This window comes from Nothobranchius furzeri, chromosome 13, assembly GCF_043380555.1.
Source record: "Nothobranchius furzeri strain GRZ-AD chromosome 13, NfurGRZ-RIMD1, whole genome shotgun sequence".
Classification (NCBI taxonomy): domain Eukaryota; kingdom Metazoa; phylum Chordata; class Actinopteri; order Cyprinodontiformes; family Nothobranchiidae; genus Nothobranchius; species Nothobranchius furzeri.
The window spans coordinates 64,396,252-64,420,767 of NC_091753.1; the positions used below are offsets into that span (position 1 = coordinate 64,396,252).

The following is a 24,516-nucleotide window of genomic DNA, read 5'->3' on the forward strand; positions in this document are numbered from 1 at the left end:
CACGCCTGGCTTCTCAGAAACAAGAGCATGGAATCTAAAATTTGGTGGTTAGTGTGGAAGGGAGCATTAGTAACAAAACAGATGGCGGAGTGATGAAGAATGTCCAGTTTTTCTAGGTCAGAGCATGAAGGTATTTTGTGGATGATGTCACCATTATCCAGAATTGGTAGTGTTGTCATTTTAACAAAGATGTGTTTGGCAGCATGCATGAAGGAGACTTTGTTACAAAAAAGAAAAGCTAATCTTGCTTTGACTTTTGGTTGCAGACTGTTGATATGTGTGGTGAAAGATAAAGATGAATCCAGCCAGATGCTCAGACATTTGAAGGTTGTAACGTAATCCAGGGCAGAGCCATCAGCACAGCAGATCTTTGGGGGATTGGATGTTTGGTTTTTCCTATCAGAGATGATGTATTTGGTCTTCATGCCATTAAAGCAGAGATGGAGGTTGTGAAAGGACTGTTCAACAGAGGTGAGGCTGAGCTGAAGAGTAGATGCTGCAGAGTTGAGAGAAGGACCAACTGAGTACAGAATGGTGTCATCAGCATACAGGTGGATCTGAGAACTACCAGCAGTTTTAGGAACATCATTGATGTAGATAGAAAATAAAGTTGGGCCCAAGATGGAGCCCTGAGGCACACCTCAAGAAATAGTAAGTGGTTCTAATGAGATGTTTTCAGTCCTCAGCTGTGTAACAGGATACTTTGGTTTACTGAGTTACAGGCCTTAGCCAGATCAATAAAGGCAGCTGTGCAGACCTTCTTACTGTCTAATGCTGTGATAATATCATCATGAACTTTCATGGTGGCCATCATGCACCAATGTCCAGTCTGGAAACCAGATTGCAAGTCTGAAAAAGACAAGGTAGTGGTTCAACTGTTTGAGAACTAACTTCTCTAGGACTTTGGCTAAACATAGCAATATGGAGTTGGGTCGACAGCAATTAGGGTCAGAGTCAGACCCACCTTTGAAGTGAGGAACAATCACGGCTGATTTGAAACCTGTAGGTAGAATAGAGAACTGTAGAGACAGATTAAAAATTCTTGTAATGGGAGCAGTGCTAATATGAGCAGATGCTTTTATGAACATAGGATCTATTCCATCAAAGCCAGCAGATTTGTTTGGTTCCAGCTTGGTGAGTTCATCCTGCACTTCTGAGAGAGAGAGAGAGAGAGAGAGAGAGAGAGAGAGAGAGAGAGAGAGAGAGAGAGAGAGAGAGAGAGAGAGAGAGAGAGAGAGAGAGAGAGAGAGAGAGAGAGAGAGAGAGAGAGAGAGAGAGAGAGAGAGAGAGAGAGAGAGAGAGAGAGAGAGAGAGAGAGAGAGAGAGAGAGAGAGAGAGAGAGAGAGAGAGAGAGAGAGAGAGAGAGAGAGAGAGAGAGAGAGAGAGAGAGAGAGAGAGAGAGAGAGAGAGAGAGAGAGAGAGAGAGAGAGAGAGAGAGAGAGAGAGAGAGAGAGAGAGAGAGAGAGAGAGAGAGAGAGAGAGAGAGAGAGAGAGAGAGAGAGAAAGAGAGAGAAAGAAAAAGAGAGAAAGAGAGAAAGAGAGAAAGAGAGAAAGAGAGAAAGAGAGAGAGATTTGAGGAAGAGACCAGTACTGCTGGACGAAGAAGGTTGAATAACAGGTGAGGTTGTAACAGGGTTTGGAATGGTGGGAACTTTGGTTGAGTTGACAAAGTGATGGTAGAGAAGTGAAGCTATATGAGATTTATCAGAAATAACAATATCATTGACTACCATAGGTAGTGGCAGATGGGGAGAAGTCAGTTTATTTTCCATGGATTTAACTGTTTTCCAAAACTTTCTTCTATCAGTGCCACAGGTGGAGAGTTTCTCCTTATAGTGGGACATTTTGGCAATTCTGATCGCCTGTGTGGTTTGATTTCTGCATTGTCTGAAGGCAAGCCAATCTTAAAGACACTGAGAGGAACAAGCTTTTTCCCAAAGGATGTTCTTTTGGTGGATAAGTCCCGATAGTTAATGGGAGAACCAAGGACTGTAGCAATTCTTAGTCCTAAATTTTTTCAGAGCAGCACTGATCTGGCAGAAAGTATTCTTTAAAATGGACCAGGCATCATCTAAGGAGGAGCTAGAGTTGATTTTGCTTCAATTCACGGATGCAAGATCTTGAAGGAAAACCTGCATGTCCAGGTTCCTGAGTCAGAGTCAGATTGGTCACAATCACTGGTGGCCATTTAACTGAGCAGTTGGAGCGAATACATGCTATAGAGCAACGGTCACTTATTTAACTGAAGACTCCAGCAGACCGATAGTTAGGACTGTTAGTGAGAATAAGGTCAATCGGCATCGAGGATGTTGGAGATTTAGAATTGAGTCTGGTGGGTTCAGACATAATTTGAGAGAGATTTAAAGCATCAAATTGCTGCAAAACTGAGCCGGGGGGGGGGCGGGGGGGGTGGGGGGGCGGGGGGGGGGGTATCAAATCCCAGTTTAGATCACCCAGAAGGACAAACTCAGAGGTGGTACTAGGATTTCACTAAGGTCTATTAGTCGGGAGGCGGGAGAAGATGGAGTTCTATAACAAACAGCTACAGTAAGAGAAAATTTTGTGGAGAGTTTGTTTTAACACCAATAATTCAAATTGCTTAGGGACTGACTTACAAAGGGCAATAGTACAATGCAGGTGGTCTTTAACATACAGAGCTACACCACCCCCTCTGTTGGCTCTGTTCTGACAAAATACATTAATGTTTATAGACATTTAGGTTTATTATACTGCTGGACGCCGACGACCGAGACCCGGAGCTGTTCCTATGCTTTTGAGTGGAATAGCTATAATATCCCGACCCCGCGATCTGGAGTGTGGGAAAGAACAGAGCGTCCGCCCAACACCGATCCAAGGGAGATGCAGACTGACCCTGAGGATGACCCATCGCTGTGTCATCAACATGATTACTGCTCGAGTACATCGATGGTTAACTTGGCCAGATTACAGGTAGCTCAGAATAAAGCGGCTCGTCTGACTTTGCAGTGTTCATATAGCACTGGTACAAGTGTAATGATTTCTCACCCATCATGGTTGTATGTGGAAAATAGAAAGAAGTATTCACATTTGTGTTTTGTTAAGAGAGTAGTGATGACCAAAGTACCAGAGTTATTTTACAGAAAATTTCTATTCTTCTCATATATACATCATCATTCCACTAGGCGAACGTCACTCTATCGGTTTGTGTTACCGAGGTGTCGAACAACTTTAAAGCAAAAAACTGTGAGTAACAGAGCAATGGTGGCTTGGAACACGTTACCTAACGTTCTAGTATTGGAGGATAATTTAATTACTTACAAAAAGAAGTTAAATATATTTTTGTTGATAGAGCAGTAAAACGTTTATCCTAAGAAGAGCCTTGGAATTAGTTATGGGAATTGTGATCGAACATGTGAAGGAGATGTGCTAAATGGCTGATGCAGCTTTTGCCATGGTTTGAAGTTATTGTGTAGTTTGAGCAGATGTTTTTTTTTTTTTTGAGATTTTGTTTTTGTGATGTGAGAATGTTTGAGTGTGTTTTATTGTAAATGTCGGTTGCTGTATTGTGATGTTGGACCCCAGGAAGAATAGTTGCTGAACGAAGCAGCAGCTAATGGGGATCTGATAAATAAATGAAAGGAAATGAAATCCAGCAATGAGCCTGCTGCCCTTGATCTGTCCCTCAATTACGTCACTTGTAAGTCGCTTTGGACAAAAGCGTCTGCTAAATACATAAACATTAAAATGATGAGCTGCGTGAGGAGATATCAAGGCTCCGAAAACAAACAGAAGAATTAAAGTTCTGTTTGGAGTAGGGATGGGTACCGAATTCGGTACTTTTTAAGGTACCGACCGAATTCCATAGTACCGACCGAGCACCGATTCACGTCATTTCAAACGGTGCCTCGTTTCGGTACCCGTCCATCATAACGAGAACTTGCCTAGACAGCTGCGCATGCGCAAGAGCGTTATGCCGTCGCTCGCTGCGAGCCAGTTGTAAACAGAGCAGCATGGTAGAAAGAACGCACGCTAAAGCTTGGGTCCACTTCACTAAATGTGATGGGTAACTGGGTGATGATGAAACCAGCGACAACGATTTAAGTGAGACATCCTCATCTTAATCTGCTCCGGTAGGTAAATAAAATGTTTAAGATAACGTTAGCTTGATATGTTAGCTTCCGTTTCGCTAATGGTGCTTTCTACTCAGAACTCCAAATTCCCGACTAGAAGTACATGAACGCGCTCTAAAGTTTGGCTTCACTTTACTAAATGCGACGGGTGAAGATGAAACCAGTGACAACGATCTAAGTGTGAGGCATCATCGTTTTAATCTGCTCCAGCAGCTAAATAAACTGTTTAAGATAACGTTAGCTTGATATGTTAGCTTCCATTGCTACCATTGTTATCATCTAATGGTGCGTTCGCTTTCTCCTCGGAAATTCTAACTTCTTAGTAGGAAAAATCAAATGAAGAAAAAGATGGCCAAAGGAATGAAGATACACAGTAAATTTAGTTCACAGTAAAGATGTTTGCTTCAGTTTCATTATCAGCTTGTAAAACTACAAGGACGATGTTAAAATACAAACAGTTGAATGTTATTTATCGTGATATTTATCAAATATTGTTATATATTGAGAAAAATATATATTTAATTATAAAAGAGAATTAAAATAATAAACACCCAAAAGTATCGAAAATTGGTACCGTCAAGTACCGGTATCGATTCCTAGGTACCGGGAATTAGTACCGAATCGATTCAAATGTCAAAGGTACCCATCCCTAGTTTGGAGTGGTTTTCTGCCTCTGATTAGGACATGCAATTATTTACCATGTACATAAAAATAATCACCGTGTATGAGTTAGACCCAAAGAGCAGCAGGGCTACAATGTACAAAAAAAGTTCTTTGGGTGAATGAAGCTGAAGTTGGTTTTCAATCCTGGTTTGCCTTCTGCTCTTATCATATCCTCTGTGTTGTATGTTTATAATGTGAGCAGATTAAAGATGCTCAGCGAGTGGAAATTGTGGTTGGAATTGTTACTTCCTAAACAGGAACCCTAGATGAGAACAAACTTCAGCTTCATTCTGGGTGAAGTTGTTTGTGTGTGGTCCAGGTACTGGTCATAGCTCTTAAATGGCCCAGAGTTGTATAACTGATATAACAATGAAGATCGTATTACTACATATTTGCAGTTCAATGTTGAGTGTTTCTAGTTATGCAAAGCTTCTTTGGGTCATTAGACGTGATCCGAGTGATGATCTTTAATCTATCTAACTCATATGTTCCACAGATTCGCAAGTCACGCTCACCTGATGGGCTTCTAGAAGCAAATTGAGCCAGCCACCCTCGTTATGATATGGGTTACAAGAGCATCGAGTGTAGCGAAGCCTGATCAGGTCCCCCACTCTGCCAGTGCAACGGTAAGTGCTTGTCATCATTTTCAAATTAATCCATTAATCAAATACATTTTGATAGTCATAATGTAAGGTAAGACCCGGGACACGCTGGAGGGACTATGTCTCTCAGCTGGCCAGGGAACACCTTGGGATTCCCCAAGAGGAGCTGGTCCAAGTAGATGGGGAGAGGGAAGTCTGGACCTCTCTGCTCAGGTTTCTGCCCCTGCAACCCGACCCCGGCTAAGCGGCTGAAAATGGATGGATGGTAATAATGGTTTTCATCATTTCCAGGTTCTTCAACCGGTTGATGATTTCTTCCTGTTTGTGATCTACCTGTCACTGGGACTCACACAAAAGGATTTGGCCCACAGATTTAGAATCCATCGGTCAACTGTTAGTCATATTGTTAACACCTGGGCCAACTTCCTTTATATTGCGTTAGGAGCGATGGGTATTTGGTTAGATGGAGACTCTGTGAAAGCTCTCCCTCCAGATGTGTTCCAGGGTTACGCTGACACTCGGGTCATTTTAGATTGCACAGAACTGCCAAACCCCAAATTCCCTCCTCTTACAGAGCGAGGTGTTTTCAAACTATAAATCACACTGTACATTCAAAGGGTTGATTGGGATAGCCCCTCATGGTGCAATGACATTTGTGCCATCTCTTTATTAAGGTGCCACCTGTGATAAAGAGATCTTAAAGCAGTCAGCGATTGTGACCCTCCTTAACCCATCAATGGCCATCATGGTGGACAAGGGTCTCCTTGTTGAAGACTGAGTTCCATGCAAAGTCCACATGCCCATGTTTCTGTCACAGAGAGCTCAACTGTCTAGGCCAGAGATCAGAAAGACAGTTTGATGCGAGGTTGAGAGTCCATGTTGAGCGTGTGATTCACAGGGTCAAAGAACACAAAATAATCAGCACAGTCACCCCCTTTCAATCACAGGCAGCATTAACCAACTGTTTGCTGTCGCCTGTTTTTTGGTGAATTATGAAAACGGCCCCTTGATGAAAACCTGGGCAAGCAGTTGCTGAGCTCAATCCAGAATCAGGCTGATAACATAATGTGATGTATATAGTTCTCACTTGTGTAGTGACCTCCAAAATGTTTTCTCTAACAATGATCCGTTTAGGTCATAACCTGCACTGCAAATAGGGGCTGTAATGGTAGGGTACAGTGTGATTAACTCATTAAATCTTTTTTTGTTGTTGTTTTGTAATGCGTTTTTTTTATTCAGTAAGATAAATGTGGTTGTTGAGATGTTATACTTGCCGACAGTTTCAACTGCATTAATTTCCGTCTTCCTCAGAGCGTCAACCCACTTATTACTGTCATGTCATTGGCTGGCTGGGTTCGGATCGCCATCACAGCTCACCACCTCCTGCCGGGAGGGAGGCTTTTCAGGTGGTGAGCTGTGATGGCGAAGTGGATCGCTCACAAAATGTATGCACTGTCCGCTCCTCCTCTGTTCACATCAATCAATCAATCAATCAATCAAAGCTTTATTTATATAGCGCCTTCCGCAACACTGTCGGGTAGCGCAAGGCGCTGAATATAGTACATGACAAAGTTAAATATGGTGAATAAATCGAAAATAAAAGCAGTTCAAATTACAAATTACAAAAAAAGGTAAAACATTCTAGTAGAAGAAATCAGGCGAGAAGTCTCAACGAGCCCTTCTGCTCACGCCTACAATCCCCTCCACCCCCATGCCCTTGCTGCATGGACGTAATTTTTTGGGGGTGGGGGGGTGGGGGGGGGGGGGGGTGGGCGGGTCCCCACTTTTTCCAAAGTCAAGTTTTGAGCCCTGCACTTTTTACCATCCAAAAACAATGTTATGCTATATTAAATTGACACTGGTTGAGCTCTAGGACCAAGCAGAAAACAACCATTTGTGTTGAAGCCTGTTTCCCATTAGAGCATACTGTAAAGATACCCCACCCCCCATGCCCCCCCACTTCTAAAGTTAAAATTACGTCCATGCCTTGCTGTGTGTGTGTGTGTGTGTGTGTGTGTGTGTGTGTGTGTGTGTGTGTGTGTGTGTGTGCGTGTGCGTGTAACCAGTTTGCCCCACTTGATATCGGAAACTGTGCTGATCCTGCTGCTGTGTATTTGTTTGTATTCACATTTATTAAATCCATCTTTGATGTAAAAACTACATTTAAAATTATGGAAACACAGTTTCTCTGCAGCAGTGTGTGTGTGTGTGTGTGTGTGTGTGTTTGTTCATTTTCATCTCTCTAGTCTGTGTAGATACACAAAAATGATCACATTTATCAATCACTGTGTTTTATTTAGAAAATTTTCTTTTATTTTCTTAAATTTACCAGCTTGCTTCTTCTGCTTTGGTTTGAGAATTGGCGCGGCTCACTCACAGCTCACGAAAAAATAGAGCTCACGCCGAAACGATCACTGCGCAAGCCTTCGTGGTGCTTCACGGCTGATGTGACCGAGAGCGTAGGTTAACAAGGGACCAATTAGAAATGCTCGTCGTTCCACGGCGCTTTGCATCTCATAGTCGCATGTAACAACATGAACTTCTGACCCCATTTCCGCCAATCCTTTTATTGTGGCGGGAATGAACCCTGTATAAGTTCCGGGTAAATCAGCTGCCTCTTCCCTGTTTACCTGGCTGCTGTTTTCCCTGTGGTTGGCGTACTTGTCAGATATTGACAGATTTTACACGGCATACTAGCTGACAGCGTGCAATAACCCGGCCGATTCATTCATTTATACACCACCTCACAATCGACTCAACGGTGAGTTTTTTGTTTGTTTTGTTTGGTCATAAATAATGAAGTGCGGAGCCGCGGTCGCACATTCAGAATGCTGGTAAGCTAACGCTAGGCTAGTAACAGTAACTAAACCTACTAGTTGTATTCATCAAACCTTGTTGTTTATGTTTATTACACTTTGGCCGAACGTTAAATCGATGTATCAAGAGTTGAACGAGTGATTTGATTTTGGTAGTTTTGGTAGTTTGGTCCGTTTTGGTTACGTTTCTGATTAAATGCCAAAACGGCCGATGCGACCTTTGCATTGAGTTAAACTCCGTTTAGATAACTGAACTTGTTGCGCAACACCTGTGATTATGTGAGAAGAATATGTTTGATTAACTTATTAGCTTTATTGCTGATGTACTTTGATGGGACCCATGATGATGTTATTTCGTAATGGTATTTTGAATGATAATCATTATAAGAGATGATGATATGATTTGTTTGGTTATTGGTTCATTGATTGTTGTATAACATATGGCATCAATTATTTAATTGTTATTTAATCTATTATTTGATTTCTTTGTCATAGTAGTAGAACACTGTTTTATTTTCTTCTGTGAATGATCATTTATGTTTTTGACCTTGTTTAGGTCAGGTTTTTTTTCCCCCGTGATCAGCCCTGATCAGCGCGGGATGGCGAGCCACCCGACCACCGCTGTATTGCGGTAGGATTTGCAAACCTTTGGACTAAAGATGGTTAACACATGACCTATCCCAGGCCCATGCACCTAAGTTGATCTCATACTGGACTAAACCTCATCCCACCTCCTTTTGGGATTTAATAAGCTGTTTTGTATGTCACCAAAATTCATTGTCTGTGTTGTATGTGGTTATAGTTTTTGTACATCTGTCTATATATTTTTCATACCATGCATAATATATATATTTTGAGCTCTATTTTGGGTTCCTGTGTTTTATTCACACACTCAGGCTCCACAGTCGAAACTACTTCTGATAGTTCACTGTCTGTGAAGTTGCAGTCAGGACACCTGGTCCTTTAACGTGTTACACGCACTTCCGCGTCTGGTGTGTTCCAGGCGTAAGGCAGAGTGGAACAAACGAGGCCAGGCTGGTGCGGGGCGTAGCGGAGTGGATGCTAGTGTGTGTGTGGCATTCAATTCAAATTCAAATTCAAAAATACTTTATTAATCCCTTCAACTCACTCTCTTCACTCTCTAATACAATGTGTCAAGGATATGGATGCCTGGATGTCTGAAAATTTCTTACAATTAAATCAAGACAAGACAGAAATTCTGGTATTTGGTCCAAGTGCAGAGATCTTAAAACAGGAGTAATGTGTTCAGAATTCTTTGTACCAGTCAGAACACGAGCAGCCGCATTCTGAATCAGCTGCAGTCTGTAAATAGCGTACTGAGGAAGGGCAATTAAAAGACCATTACAATAATCGAGCCTGCTGGTTATGAATGCATGGAGTAGCTTTTCGAGGTCAGTTCTTGAGACGAAATGTTTGATTTTAGAAATGTTACGTAAATGAAAAAATGCTATTTTAGTTGTATGATTAATGTGTTTTAAAAATTCAGGCTACTGTCTAAAAATACACCCAAGTTTCATGCTTCATTTTTACATTTAAGAGACAGAGAGGCGAGAAAGTCTACCACTGTCTGTGCATTGGCTACCAGTTGAAAAACAAATTGATTTTAAAATCCTACTGCTTGTATATAAAGCTCTCAATGGCCATGCACCACAATATATCACAGATATGCTAGTACCTTATACACCGGTCAGACCACTCCGGTCTGCAGATCAGGGCAATCTGGTGATACCGCATACACGTTCTGAGTCAGGGGAGGCTGCCTTCAGCGTCTATGCACCTAAGATCTGGAATACTCTGCCTTTAGGGAAGAGGGAAGCAGCTACAACAAATACTTTTAGGAGAAATTTGAAAACCTTTTTATTTGAACAAACATGTGGCTAGGTTGTTTCATTTCTAATTTATTTCCTCATTTCATAGATATGGTTTTATTCATAAATAAGTTCTTACAATTATGTCTTATGGCTGTGCATGGATGTATGTGCAAATGCGTGTATAAATGTTTGTGTGCGTGTGTGTATGTGTGCGTGCATGTTTGAATGTATAGGTTTTAGTTTCATGTGTGTATTTTAATATGTAAACACCAATCGTTTTTACGGGTGTACATATTTTACAATTGTTTGTTTTATTTAGTCTCTTTTACTGTTAAGCACATTGAGTTGTTGTCGTACAGGAAATGGGCTCTATAAATAGTCATTCATTCATTCATTCATTAATTCATTCATTCATTCATTCATTCATTCATTCAAAAAAGTGACAGCTTTAGCAACCCTCTTGTCCCTCTCTCAACATCCAGCCGGACGCTACAATACATGCATACATTTAATTAATGTTATTTTTTTATTCTGCAATTTGCACCCTATCTGGCAGATTGCACCCCAGGCGGCTGCTTGTGTTGCCTGTCAGCAAAACTGGTCCTGTTCCGTCCTCCTAGAGACCATTGTACATGTATTGATTAAATGAGTGTTCCACACCTTTAAACTAACATTATCTCATGTTGAGAGAACTGTAGCCATCCTGGTCAAATCTTCAAATAACTTTAGACACAATCTGACATGATGATGGAAGTTTTCTCTTAATCTTTTGGTGCTAAGAGTCAGAGACCTTTAGTTTGTACCACACCAATATTTGAAAATATCAAACCGACCAAGGTACTGCCATTCATATGTATGAGGCCATTGGTGGCCATGTTGGTTGATTTTAACATTAATCAGCTGTAGATTTTCTTTCAACGTTTAGCATTTGAGCCTTTCACTAACTTTTATGCTTGTATATATTAAGTGTGCGGTGCATGTGTGTGTGTGTGTGTGAGTGTGTGTGTGTTTAGCCTCATGTGGCCTTGTGATGGAACAGTGTTGATACCTCCAGCCTGGGGGATGTGAGGTATATGAGGTTTCCTCTAGTGTACATCTGGCTGTTCAGGTTCTGATCAGCTCATTGATCACAGCGTTTGTTACCAGAGGCAGAGGAGCTGAACAGTCTCATGTGGAACAGATTGTTTCTACAAGACCTTTTCCATTAATGGTGTCTCTCTAACTTTACCTTCAGGGATTGTGTTGTGGCCATTTTTGTTGTGTTGTTGTAAATCATTAGTTTTATTAGGCCCGAGCAGTGAAGCTGTGAATTGCGGCCTATTGTAATTGCTCCGTTTCGTCTTATTACTATTCTATGAGCAAAAGGACTGCTTTTATGGAGCCTTTAACATATTCAAAAACTCACCAAAACTTGCCCAAATGTAGATTGTGTGTGAAATTTTTGTATTTTAAAAGCACCACGAAAATCGCAAAGAAATCATCTCGACAGCGCCCTCTGGAAGCAAAAATGTCAGATCCCTATTGTAGTAGAAGTAAAAATTTGGTACACCCTCAGTAGTCCCCAAAATGCACAATAAAGTCTCTTGCACCTATGGTCAAAGTCAAACAGGAAATCAACCATTTTGGTTTGAAGTGGCGAATATGACCCCCTTTTAGTCATTTGTAGGGTACGCACTTGATTGAACTCCTCAGTTATTTTGCACACGATTGTCTCAAAAAATGCGTGTGATTGCTCAAATTAGACGGGCGATCGAAATGAGAAAATAAATTTGAATTTTCATATATACTCAAGGGGCGGGGCCAGGCCTCAAACTTCAAGTACTTGCCCAAAAAATATGAATGTCTACAATGTCATAACCGAAACAAATACAGTAACACAATTTTCTTTCTTTTTTTTTTTCTTTTTTTTTAGGGTTAGGGTTTATTGTTATTGTTTTTTGAATGCTTTATAATTCCGCCCAGACACGGAGACAGAGGTGAAAGAGAAAGAAAGAAACAAAAGGAAGTGGGGATTCCACAAAAACAATCAATCAATAATGAACAAGAGTCTGCTTCTAGACCTGCAGAAAAAGGACACACAACAATATAACCAGGGCAAGCTATCACTGCGTCAAGCTGATGAGGAAATACAAAATCAACATTGTTCCACTGAACAATCACATGATAATAAATCCCAGTGCATTTAGTGTCAACCACAGCCTTACGACATGTTAAAAATGCCCAAGTCCATACTTATGAGAGCACCATGTGAGCACCTGTGTGTATACATGCACTTGTATATGTAAGGTTTCTCTATAGGACCATCCAATAGAGAGTGTGAGCGGCCACAGATCTGCTCCCCAAAGATGTGTAGGAGATGGAGGGAGCTCTAAGTTCCAGAGATCCAGAAGCTGTCCCAGAGCGTAGGGACCCCAGGGAGACTGTAACCAGAAAAGCCTCTCGAGAGGTGCAGAGGATTACCCCGCGGGGTCACAACCAGCAGCTAGCAGAGTCCCGGGAGATATCAGTGGCAAGTCCACAGGCCCGCCCTCAGCCTCCCACCCCCAAGCCGGCAGAGGCCGAAACCGAGCGACCCGGGACCCAGGGGCGATCAGCCCCGCTGGGGACCCAACAGATCCCAGGGACTCAGATCCCACCAGGCAGCCACCGGGATCGATCAGGCAGACGCCAAAAATCTTAAACCCCTTGACCCGGGAGCCGCAAACACTCAGGTAGACCAAAGCACCACACTCCACACCAGATGTGGCAGGGGGAGGGTAAGTGAAGATGTGTAGTAGTGCAAGAAGTCCCAGGAGAGGGGAGGAGTCCAAGTCTCCACCTGACATATACAGCCATACACAGACACAGTCACACACTCCCTCCCTCATGCTCACACATACACATACAACCTAAGACTTACAAAAATGAACACTAGACACCCACTCACGCTCCCTATACACACCCTATTCCCTCTGGTCCCGGCACTGCTGCACAAGGAGAACAACTATCACCGGTTCCCAGAGTTCACCCCTTTCTACTGGGGTGATGATGAGCAAGCACCCCCACCCAACGCTGAGCGAAGAATCGCACCACCCCAGACCCCAACATGACGGCCAGCTCCCCCTCCTAGCCTCCAGCCCCGGGAAACCAAGCGACAACAGAGGTGTGCTAAGACCCCTAATCTCCCTCCGCCTGCTCCAATACAGTGTTAGTGCGCGTTGATGAGGTGTATTCCATGGCTGTGGTGAGCGGGCAGTGCAGGCATCGTCTGGTCTAGGCCAGCTGATGGAACCACACAACCCCACTTCCCCCCACAGCCCTCTGTGTCCAAGTGCAGTTTAAAATTGGAAGTGGGCACCGGCTCTAGGGCTGAGGCTGAAAGTTCCCCTTGCCAAATGCCATTGTGTGTGTTCACTCCCAAGGCCCCAAGTGTGTGTTTGTATGGAATGTCGTTGGTAGAAGTTTTTAATGTGCAAATAAAATTGGGGGGCAGGTTGCCACAGGAATGCAGAAATGGGATCTATCCCCTGACTTGCCCACCCCCCAAGGTCCTATGTGCATGATTGTGTGATGATGTGAAGGAGCAGGAGGAGAAAAATGTATGGGGATGGGGAGGAATGGCTGGTTGGCCTAAGCCCTTCAGGGAGCCAGCTCCCCCACTGGCCCCAATAGGTACGTCTGTTCCAAAAATGCTCCCCAGGGCATGAAAACCCCAGCTCATCTTGCCAGGGCCCAAAGCAGCAGCCTCGCAGAACCCCACGGATTGCGAGGGTACCAATCCAGCCCCACCCCAGCAGAATATGTACTCCCATCCCTGCATTTGCACAACTTCCAGAATATGTAAGACATGAGACATCCAGGTAAGGTTGGGTCCTCCCCCTCCTGGACATCCCCTTCCCCCATGATGGGACAGAGTTGTTATTATTTCAGAGGAGCCTAGGTCCACCTGAGGCCCCTGAGCCTGGGCCATGCACTGCCGCTTGTTCCTGCCTTCTTCCCGGCAGCTTACTAGTCAGGACCCCATCCCCAATCCCCGCCCAGATCCCCATACGGGGCCTGCCACCCCCAAACTCCGAGCCCCCACCCAGACCTAATCAGGGGTGATGCAGCCGCCAGGCAGCAACCCATTTCCGCCACCAAGACCTCCCATGGGAACCCACTCACAGCCACCAGTAGTCCACCCCTAAAGGCAACCAAAGCACCTCCAGAGGGGGCAGCAGCCCCCCAGCCCCAGAAACCCCCAGAGCCCCACTCCAGGGAACGTCTGGATACTCCAAACTCAGACCCTCCACCTCATCACCCACATCATCCCGCAGGACAATATCAATGACCCCCTTTCATCGCTATGTGATGGAACCGATCAAAGGAGCCCAGAGAGATTGATTTGAAGTGGAAGCAGAGGCTAAATCAAGTGTAATATGATCTAACAAAAGATTTCTATACTGGTTAATGCAGAGAGTTTCTCTATTTTTCCAATTCATCAGGATAGTTTTCTTAGCGATGCATATGGCAGTCAGAACCACGTGAACCAAAGGTGTTTCAATTTGGACATTATCCAGGTTTCCCAGTAAACAAAGAGAGGGGGAGGTTGAGATATGACATTTCAGAGACTTTGACAGGTCTTCACATACTCTACCCCAAAATTCCTGGACAGGTGGAAAGGACCACAGTGCGTGGATGTAATTGTCAGGAATGTTGTTTGTGCAGTGTGTACAGGTGTCAGACGACACAAACCCCATCCTGAACATCTGATGACCTGTATAGTGTACTCTGTGTAGAATTTTGTACTGAATTAATTGTAAATTGGGGTGTCTGATCATTTTAAAAGTTTTTAAACAAGTTTGGGACCAGAAGTCCTGGTCAAAGCTAACTGATAGATCCACCTCCCATTTTCCAATAGGGATTGCTATTTTATCATCTATTTTGTCCCCACAACCTTAACCATCCACTCTGTAGTCCTGCAAATATCCGGGCCGGCATCCCAGTCCGGAGGCGAAGGCCATAATAACTAAAATAGGCCTCGCTGTGAGTGTGAGTCCTGACTTTAGGAATGACTAGGAGAAGGCTGCCAGAGAAGCGCAGGGACCGCAAGGGTTCATATGGTAAAAGCAGTTGTGAGAGATAAGACAGGTCAGTACCATTAAGACACTTAAAAAGGATTAAAAGTATCTTAAAATCGATCCTGAAACATATGAAAATTGGGCGATAGCTGGTAGGAAATACAGGGCCTTTGCCTGGTTTTAACAAGAGACTAATATTGGCTGAATTCATGTTTGGCTGTAATCTGCTGCTCTCTTCGATTTCCCTCGCCATTCTGAAGAATGTTGAAGCCAGAATGATCCAGAATTCTTTGTAGAACTCTGCTGGAAACCCGTCTGGACTTGGAGCCTTCCTTTTAAGCATGGATTTATGTTTATGTCTATTCATTTAGCTGACACTTTTATCCAAAGTGACTTACAATTTATAACAAATAGGGCATGTTGTAATCTGTGGGGGAAACCGGAGTACCCGGAGGAAACCCATGCATGCACGGGAGAACACGTAACTCCACGCAGAAAGGCCACAGCCGAGCCGAGTTTTGAACCTGCAACCTTCGTGCTGCGAGGCAACAGCGCTAACCACTGTGCCACCATGCAGGATTTAAGGGCTTCCTGGAGCTCAGCTGATGTTAGTGGCGAGTCCAGGACTGTAGCTTGGCTGTCTGATAATTTAGAAAGTGTTATCCTGTCAAGAAACTCATTGATCTCGTTATCGGATGGGAACAAAAATGTATGGACGAATGATGATGTCACACAAGCCCCGTCCCCTCAGGACCAAAAGAGTCAAGTGAAATTTCCTATGTGAAATTTCCTAAATTTCTCCATTTCACATAATCATCACAAATTTGTAGCAGGTAACTGAAGACAAGTCGGGGTTGGTTGGCGTCTCTCCCGGGAAACTCTGTTAGCTTTGGGTTAGCATGTAGCTATTGTCCCGCTGATTGTCTGTGGTGAATGAGCTGATCCAAAAGGTCAGGGCACCTGGTCACAGAGGTCTGGCTCTGCTTGTACTTTAATAGTCCCAGTCCACATTAGATCTCCACAGGCAACCAGCATGATTACAGCTTCGCACGGGAGCCAGTTGCTCGTGCGAGTGGACTACCCCGCTCCCTGAAGCCCTTCTTAGCTTCTTGGGTTAGCTAAGTTAGCTAGTGGCTACATTGGTTACATTTGTTCCAACCCTTGCTCTAAACGTAACAGCCCCACCCTCAGCTCCACCTCTTTTCCCATTTTTGGATTGTCTGGGTGTGACGGAACTTGTGACATGGCCAAAATGGCGGTGTTGGGAACATCCCATTTTGGCACAAAAACTTACAATTGGAGCAACACAAACTGTCCAGTGTATATGTTGATGATTTCTATGTAACTTCATATAAATGATATTTGTCAACCCATGAACAGCTAAATGGGAATCGATTTGATTTTTGTCATGGTCCTCTGATTTTTCAAACAAGTGTATCTCCATGATTCCTATTAAGATTTCCATCCAATTAGCTGGGCTTCCTCGAGGATGACAATTTAACTCTCAGGTGTGGTAAATTAAGAAAACTGTCATCCACAACCCAACCTAAGACGTAATTAGGTGAAGAATCTCCTTTGAAGCTGGGATATTTAGATAATGTAAAACATTTATACTGGGAACTTAGCAAAGCATTACAGACTGTTTCATAGGAGGTGTGTTTTTGTGCCGCCTACTGATGAAGTACAGAGTTTGTTGGCAGGCTCAGAGGAGAGGTTGAGTCAGATTGGGGTGGCAGCCAGGGGCGGCGTTAGGCCCGGCTACTTGAAAAGCCCCGGATCTCAAATGCGGAAGTAACGTGCAGTACCAAAGTCCAACGGAGAGGGAGCAGCTGGCAGTAGTTTGTATACAGCCTACCTGAACCTCCACCACTGAAGAAGAAGCCCTTCAGCAGCCGGCTTCTTCTACACTCTCTGCCTGAAACGCATGAGTGAAGATGGACATGAGGATGTTTTTTAGAGGAAAAGTACAACGACAGAACCCCAGCTTTGATGAGACTGGTGTTGACTCAGGTTTGTGAGTCTTATTTGAAAATATTTGTTGAGCTGCTGGTTTGCCTAAAGTTAGCTTATCAGGTAAAGTTGCTGGAGAAAGAAAGGGAATATTTACTATCATCTCACACTAAACACTAACAGGAACAATACTCTGCCCTGAATATGCTTCATATGTAGCTTCAGATTAAAAATGATGTGGTACAAGACAAATATATATGATGGTGACTAGTGCTTTTCACACGTGTGCGCGCGCGCGCGTGTGTGTATGTTAAGCCCCGGATCTTCTTCAGTCCTAAATCCGCCCCTGGTGACAGCTGGCAGTGATCATAGTTGAACGCACATTGAGGTGTCGGCGGTGGTGGCACTCGCGCACCACCGGTCAGGGGGCTGGGTTGGGAGAGCATTGAGGGTGGGGTGGAGGGGGTGAAGAGGGAGGGAGAGCAGCTTCGCTGTGAGGGCCGAACGACGCTGCTTGCAGCTTTAATCTATTCTTGTTTTCTTTTAAATGTAAGTAAGTAAAATGTTTGTGCTATTTAATCATTTAACAGCCAAGTAAAATCAATTAATCCATCTTTCCTCATCCCACTGGGCCACCTGCCAATCACACCTTCAATAAATAAACACATTTCAATGACAATAAGTGTCCTCTAATTCAATCATAAGTTTAAGTATTAGATGTGACATCAGTCCTACCTCAAGTGGAGGAGTTTAAGTATCTCGGGGTCTTGTTCACGAGTGAGGGTAGGAGGGATCGGGAGATCGACAGGCGGATTGGTTCGGTGTCTGCAGTGATGCGGACGCTGAGCCGATCTGTCGTGGTGAAGAGGGAGCTGAGCCAGAAAGCCAGGCTCTCGATTTACCGGTCGATCTACGTCCCAATCCTCACCTATGGTCATGAGCTTTGGGTAATGACCGAAAGAACGAGATTGCGGATACAAGTGGCCGAAATGAGTTTCCTCCGTAGGGTGGCCGGGCTCAGCCTTAGAGATAGGTTGAGGAGCTCGGACATTCGGGAGGGACTCGGAGTAGAACCGCTGCTCCTCCGGATCGAAAGGAGCCAGTTGAGGTGGTTTGGGCATCTGGTCAGGATGCCTCCTGGACGCCTCCCTGGGGAGGTGTTTCGGGCATGTCCCGCCGGCAGGAGCCCCCCGGGTCGACCCAGGACACGTTGGAGAGGTTACATCTCCAATCTGGTCCGGGAACGCCTTGGGGTCCTGCCGGAGGAGCTGGTGGAGGTGGCCGGGGAGAGGACGGTCTGGAGCTCCCTAGTTGGGATGCTGCCCCCGCGACCTGGACCCGGATAAGCGGAGGAAGACGACGATGACAGGACATCAGCCCATCGTCACAGACCCTCTCATGAAAGCTGGTTTGTTATAAATGTTGTGTGTGTGTGTGTGTGTGTGTGTGTGTGTGTGTGTGTGTGTGTGTGTGTGTGTGTGTGTGTGTGTGTGTGTATTCTGTCTTCTACATCCCCAGTGAGTCATGGTGGATTGCTGCTTATACTGAGCCAGGATCCTCTGGAGGTTTATTCCTGTTAAAAGGGAGTTTTCCTCTCCACTGTCGCTGCATGCTTGCTTAGTATGCCTTATTATCGGGCTCTCAAGAGTAAATAAGACAGTGCTAAACACTAGTCACTTTTTTCTAGGTCCAAAACTTTTTTATCGTTCGTGACTTCAAATGGTGTTTTTCTTTTTGGGACTCTGGTAGTTTGTCCAAAGGTTGAAGTGGTAGCAGCTGGCTGTTTCTCCTTCTCTGATCATATTGAGTGAAGAACCTCTCACCAGTGGTGTTCTGTTGCTAAACAAGTGTGTAATTGGGTAGCAGTGGCTCAGAAGGTAAAGCGGGTTGTCCAGAAATCAAAGGGTTGTAGGTTTTATTTCAGCCCCTGGCAGCAGAGGGACCAATGACGCCCATACTCAGCAGCTTTCCCTCTATATGTGCACTCCAGGGTGACGGTGGCACAGGAGTTAAGTGCTCGCCCCGTAATCGGAAGGTTGCTGGTTCGAGTCCCGCTCAGTCTGTCGCTGTCGTTGTGTCCTTGGGCAAGACACGTTGCCTGCTGGTGGTGGTCGGAGGGACCGGTGGCGCCAGTGCTCGGCAGCCTCGCCTCTGTCAGTGCGCCCCAGGACAGCTGTGGCTACATTGTAGCTCATCCTCACCAGTGTGTGAATGTGTGTGTGAATGGGTGAATGACTGATTGTGTTGTAAAGCGCCTTGGGGGTTATAGGACTCTAGAAGGCGCTATATCAAATACAGGCCATTTACCATTTACCCCAGGGCAGCTGTGGCTATGTTGTAGTTCATCACCATGTGTGTGAATGTATGAATGATGCACTGTAGTGTGAAGTGCTTTGGAGTCCTCTTACTCTGAAAGGTACTGTACAAGTGTGGGTCAATTATCATTAATGAATGGGGGATGCAGGGAAGTGTGGCAGTTCAGCGAGATTGACACCTGGATGGTTCAATAGCATCTTTTGGTCAAAAACATGTTATTGGCGAAGGTTTTTAGATAAATGTGAGAGAACCACTTTAAAATTTGCATAGCTATACCATGGACATACTTTTTGTTCCAAAGTCAATTTTTGTCACCTGCCCTTTTTACAATGTGTAGCGTGTTTAACTACATACTAGGATTTAACACTGTTTGCTATCAGTTTGGTTAGATCCTGAGAAAAGATCAAACAGGTTAACAAATGAAGCTTCTATCATATATAAATATCTAGGATATTAATATATTCGATAGAAGTTCATATGCCAACGAGCTTGGTCTATTTTTAATTCAAAGGTTAATGTTTAATTTAAGATAATTAAATTTAATAGCAAAAGTTTATTTATTGAATCAGAAGTTAGGAATCTTTGCTTATTCAATAACCAAAATATACACCATTCTGTGTTTCATTTCAAAGAAGAATCAGGTTTTTAAAGTTAAGAATTTATTACTAACACTTTTAAAAATGACATTTTGAAATGACAATTTAGAAATGACAAATTTTAACAGCTTTGATATTAAAACTTGTTTTAAAAAGCAAACCTGTGACTGAATGGAAACTAAAAGGAAATGCGAGGTTTTGGATGCGTGAATGAATATCAGAAGGTTTCTTTCAGCGAGGGAAGCGTTCTGGGTGGAAAAGTTGTTTTGCAGTTAACTGATGTTACTTAGAGAAAACAGCATCGGACACCATCTGTGTGCTACCTCAACCAGCAAGACGACCCTCTGTGTGGATCCGGAGGTCAAAGGAGGATGTTGTCAGCCTCAGGGTACTCGGTCCGGTAGAGAACATCCGGGTGGAACCGACTCTCTGGTCCAAAGATGTCGCAGGGTACACGGTGTCGAGCGTCTGGCTTAACTCTGAAGGAGTTTTGCGTCAGCTGGTTACAGTTTTGTTTATTCGAAGCAAGACTATCGGCTTGACAGAATGCTTAGTAGAGACTTGGGCGGCCGTCCCTCGTCTCCTGGTATGGTTCAAGAACTGAACTTACAGCTGCGGGATTTGGTTTTAACAAAACCCTCAGAACACGCCCTCTCAGCGTCAGAAAGCTTGATGTTATGAGTAAAGGCATGTGAGGTGTTTTAACTTTACCCTGGATTCACCCTCTGCATGAGGTGGTTAACGTGCAAGATGACCTTCTGGTTTACTGAAGACACATTACGGGTTATCATAAATAATTACATTATTACCCCAAGCATAATAAGTCATTTCAGTAATTAAATACATTTATACTGAACTAAGATTTATGATGATTGCAATAAACAGTAATAAAGTCAGAGTTTATTAAAATTATTATTTAAAAATTATTATTGTGAAATCTTGAAGTGTCCTTCATCTTGGGACGGAACAGCAGCAGATAAAGATGGTGTTTCAGCAGACATCCCGGCTCCTGGCGGGTTCATCTGTGGGGCAAAGTTACAGTTCGATCCAGCTTGACCCAGCAGGGAAAATGTGACCTTTGTCACAAATTAGAGGCCATTCATGACGCTACACATGCAAAAACAACCACAGACACTGGTTGAGCACTAGGACCAAGCAGAAAACAACCACTTGTTTTGAAGCCTGTTTTCCTTCAGAACCGTTCATAAGCTCATCTGTTGGCTCTGCTGATAGTTGCTACCTGCAAATTTACAAGTGGATCTCTACAATGGTCCCCTAGTGCATTATGGGTAAAACTCGTCACCAGCCATCCACTAACTTCATCATCATCACTTGTCAACAGATAGCACACTAGGTAGCTAACAGAGAAGAAGACATTGAAGCTGACATCATTACAAGAGGCTGCCAAACTCCATCGCTAGCTTGTTTTTCTCAGCCAGAGGTGACTAGCCTCTGTGGCCGTAGAAAAGGACTTACTGATGGAACTAAAACGCAGAGACAGCTTTATGACAAAGTTATTGGCATAGACTATAAATAATTAGCAACTTTGTTATTAACTTTATTTACACGTAAAACCAAATGAATGAATACATTTTTTGTTGATAGATAGATAGATAGATGATAGATAGATAGATAGATAGATAGATAGATAGATAGATAGATAGATAGATAGATAGAGAGATAGAGAGATAGATAGATAGATAGATAGATAGATAGATAGATAGATAGATAGATAGATGATAGATAGATAGATAGATAGATAGATAGATAGATGATAGATGATAGATAGATAGATAGATAGATAGATAGATAGATAGATAGATAGATAGATAGATAGATGATAGATAGATAGATAGATAGATAGATAGATAGATAGATAGATAGATATCCTTTATTGTCATTAAATGATTGTCCATTCAACGAAATTTCCTAGAGCTCCACATTAGGCATCCGCTAAAAATACTAAGAAAAATAGCTAAAACAAGTACAATATGCACCATGCAATAAAAACAAAAACATTACAAAATACAATAAACAATATCAATAGAGTTGATTTTTCTGTCCATTCAGGGTTCTAACAGCCCAGGGAAAGAAACTTTTCCTCAGTCTGTCGGTCCTGCAGCTGAGGGATCTGAACCTTTTCCCAGAGGGCAGCATGGCAAAAAGGTAGTTGTTTGGGTGGTAAATGTCCCTGGAGATGGTCCTTGCTCTAGTGAGACACCTCTGCAGGGCGATAATGTCCAAGGAGGGAAGGGTGCACCCAATCACCTTTTCCGCCGCTCTGATGATCCTCTGGTATCTGTTTTTATCAGCTACTGTGCACCCCGCGTACCACACAGGGATAGCGTAAGTCATCACTCTCTCAATGATTGCTCGATAAAAAGACACAAAGAGGTTGGTCTGCAGCCTATTCCACTTCAGGACTCTCAGGAAGTGCTGCCGCTGTTGTGCTTTTTTGACCAAGGCAGTGGTATTGATTGTCCATGACAGATCCTCAGAGATGTAAATCCTGAGAAACTTAAAGGAGGGAACGCTCTCCACCTCAGCTCCTTTAATGCAGAGAGGGCGGGGGGCATCCTTACTTCTTCGGAAGTCAATAACCATCTCCTTGGTCTTCTTGATGTTAAGAGAGAGATTATGATCATCACACCATTCTGATAAATGGCAAACCTCATCTCTGTATGCTGCGTCATCGTTGTTATGGATAAGACCTACAAGAGTGGTGTCATCTGCAAACTTAATGATCTTATTAGAGCGATGAATAGGAATGCAGTCATGGGTGTAGATGGTGAACAGCAGGGAGCTTAGCACACAGCCCTGAGGGGAACCAGTGCTGAGCATCAGAGTGGATGACCGCTTGTCACCAAACCTGACAGCCTGTGGGCGATTGGTGAGGAAATCTTTGATCCACCCACAGGTGGTAGGGGGGAGGTTCAGATTAATCAATCATGAACTGCGGCTGTAGTGTAGAGGGTTGAAACTGTTTGTTTGTGTTCTCTGTCTGCTGTTCTTCGGAGTCTGAGGGGAGAGGCAGTCTTGGCAGTCTCAGGGGAATCTGAGTCCTCTACTTGCAATTGGGTGTTCCTGGAAAGCGGGTCCAGTTGACGCTAATTTCACAATCACTGCCCAGGGGAGCTAAGGAACAGTGTGGCAGTGCCATGCTGGATGATTACTCACGCTGGGTATCTCTAGCCAAACTAAGTTTTTGAGTGCTAGACATGTCTAGTTCTCGTGTCCACTTGTGTTTATTCCTTTGTCTTAGATCTCCTGTGTTTCTTGTGACTTCAAGATCCACTGACGCTAATTCCACTCTGTGCTTCTTCAGGTTTACCCATGACCATCTTCTTCATCCACATCACTCCAGCTCTCAATTCTAGCTCCTTGTCACGCTGTACTTCCCCTGGCTGCCCACTCCGCCATCCACCTGCTTACTCCTGATCCTTCCTGGATCCTTCTGTGCTCTGCGTCCTCCCACACCTCTGGAACCCCCCGCTGACATACTCAGACCAAGACTGCCTCTCCCTTGTAGATATTCACCTGTAAGAAACCATAAGCAAACAAACTAAAATAAACATCAATTCCATCTGCGCCTCTTGTATTCTGGCTCTTCTTTGTTTTTTAGACCTTCATGGATTAACCTGCCTCCAGACGAGCAGTGCCCTGAGTTACATTTTTTTATAATATTTGTTTAACTTTACCCTTGTCTCCACCCGTGATTCTGCATGTCGTGGGTCAAAAAGTTGCCTCAGGTCATGACCCAAATGCCTTTCTTAATATTTAATTATTAACTAACTGAACAAACATCCATACGTAATCTCTAAATTACACAGCATCCTGTCACTGCCTCTCTCATTCCCCTCCTCTGTCGGTGCACTGCATAAACTATCAGCTCCTGCATGATGACAAATGTATGTAAAGAACAAAAATCTGAATGAAACCTCCCGAACAAAGTCTTCTCTCTTTTTCTTAGCATAAAACATAACTAGTGAGTCCACATCCAGACAGATTTATCCTCTCTTCTGTCTCATGATCTGCTGATATGTTGTACCTGGGATGTACAACATACCTGCTGGGATGTTTGCAATCACAAACTTTTAAAATTTATTTTTACTTTTTCTCCAACATGCCCACTTTCAAATAAAGCACAATCCTCTTGTTTTGACTTTTTCTTTCTTCATATTTCATTTTGGGTGCCAACTATCTAGCTCCATAAATGCCTGCCTTTCGACGCATTCTGGTTGGTCAGATGCTGCTGCTATCAGTTGGGAACGAGCACCGTGTCGCATTATTTGTCTCATTTTTTCACTCCTGTGCATGGACTGAAGGTGCTTTACGCACAGTGCGCCTCACTGCAGTGACGCACCTTGACCGTAAAAGCTGGCCCCTCGTGGAGCGCGAATCTGGCATGTCGGGAGGGGCGGCGCTGGGTGGACTGTGGATGGTTGATGTTTGAGCACAGATAGATATATCAGAAATCTCTGAAATATATACTAATAAATTACTAGAAAAGCCTGAAAATAAGAAGTGACCATACAGGACCACGCAAAGCACTGGGTGGGAGGCTGGACATTTCTGCTGCCCGGGGATCTCCGA

General features: G+C 43.8%; 1 long non-coding RNA gene across 1 annotated transcript; it reads left to right on the forward strand.

Moving 5' to 3' along the window:
* The first annotated feature begins 2,426 nt into the window (after positions 1-2,426).
* Positions 2,427-23,511, forward strand: LOC129157043 (uncharacterized). Its single transcript, XR_011515978.1, has 3 exons — positions 2,427-4,109; positions 5,269-5,398; positions 23,249-23,511. It is a non-coding gene; the product is annotated as an uncharacterized lncRNA (long non-coding RNA).
* Positions 23,512-24,516: the final 1,005 nt, after the last annotated feature.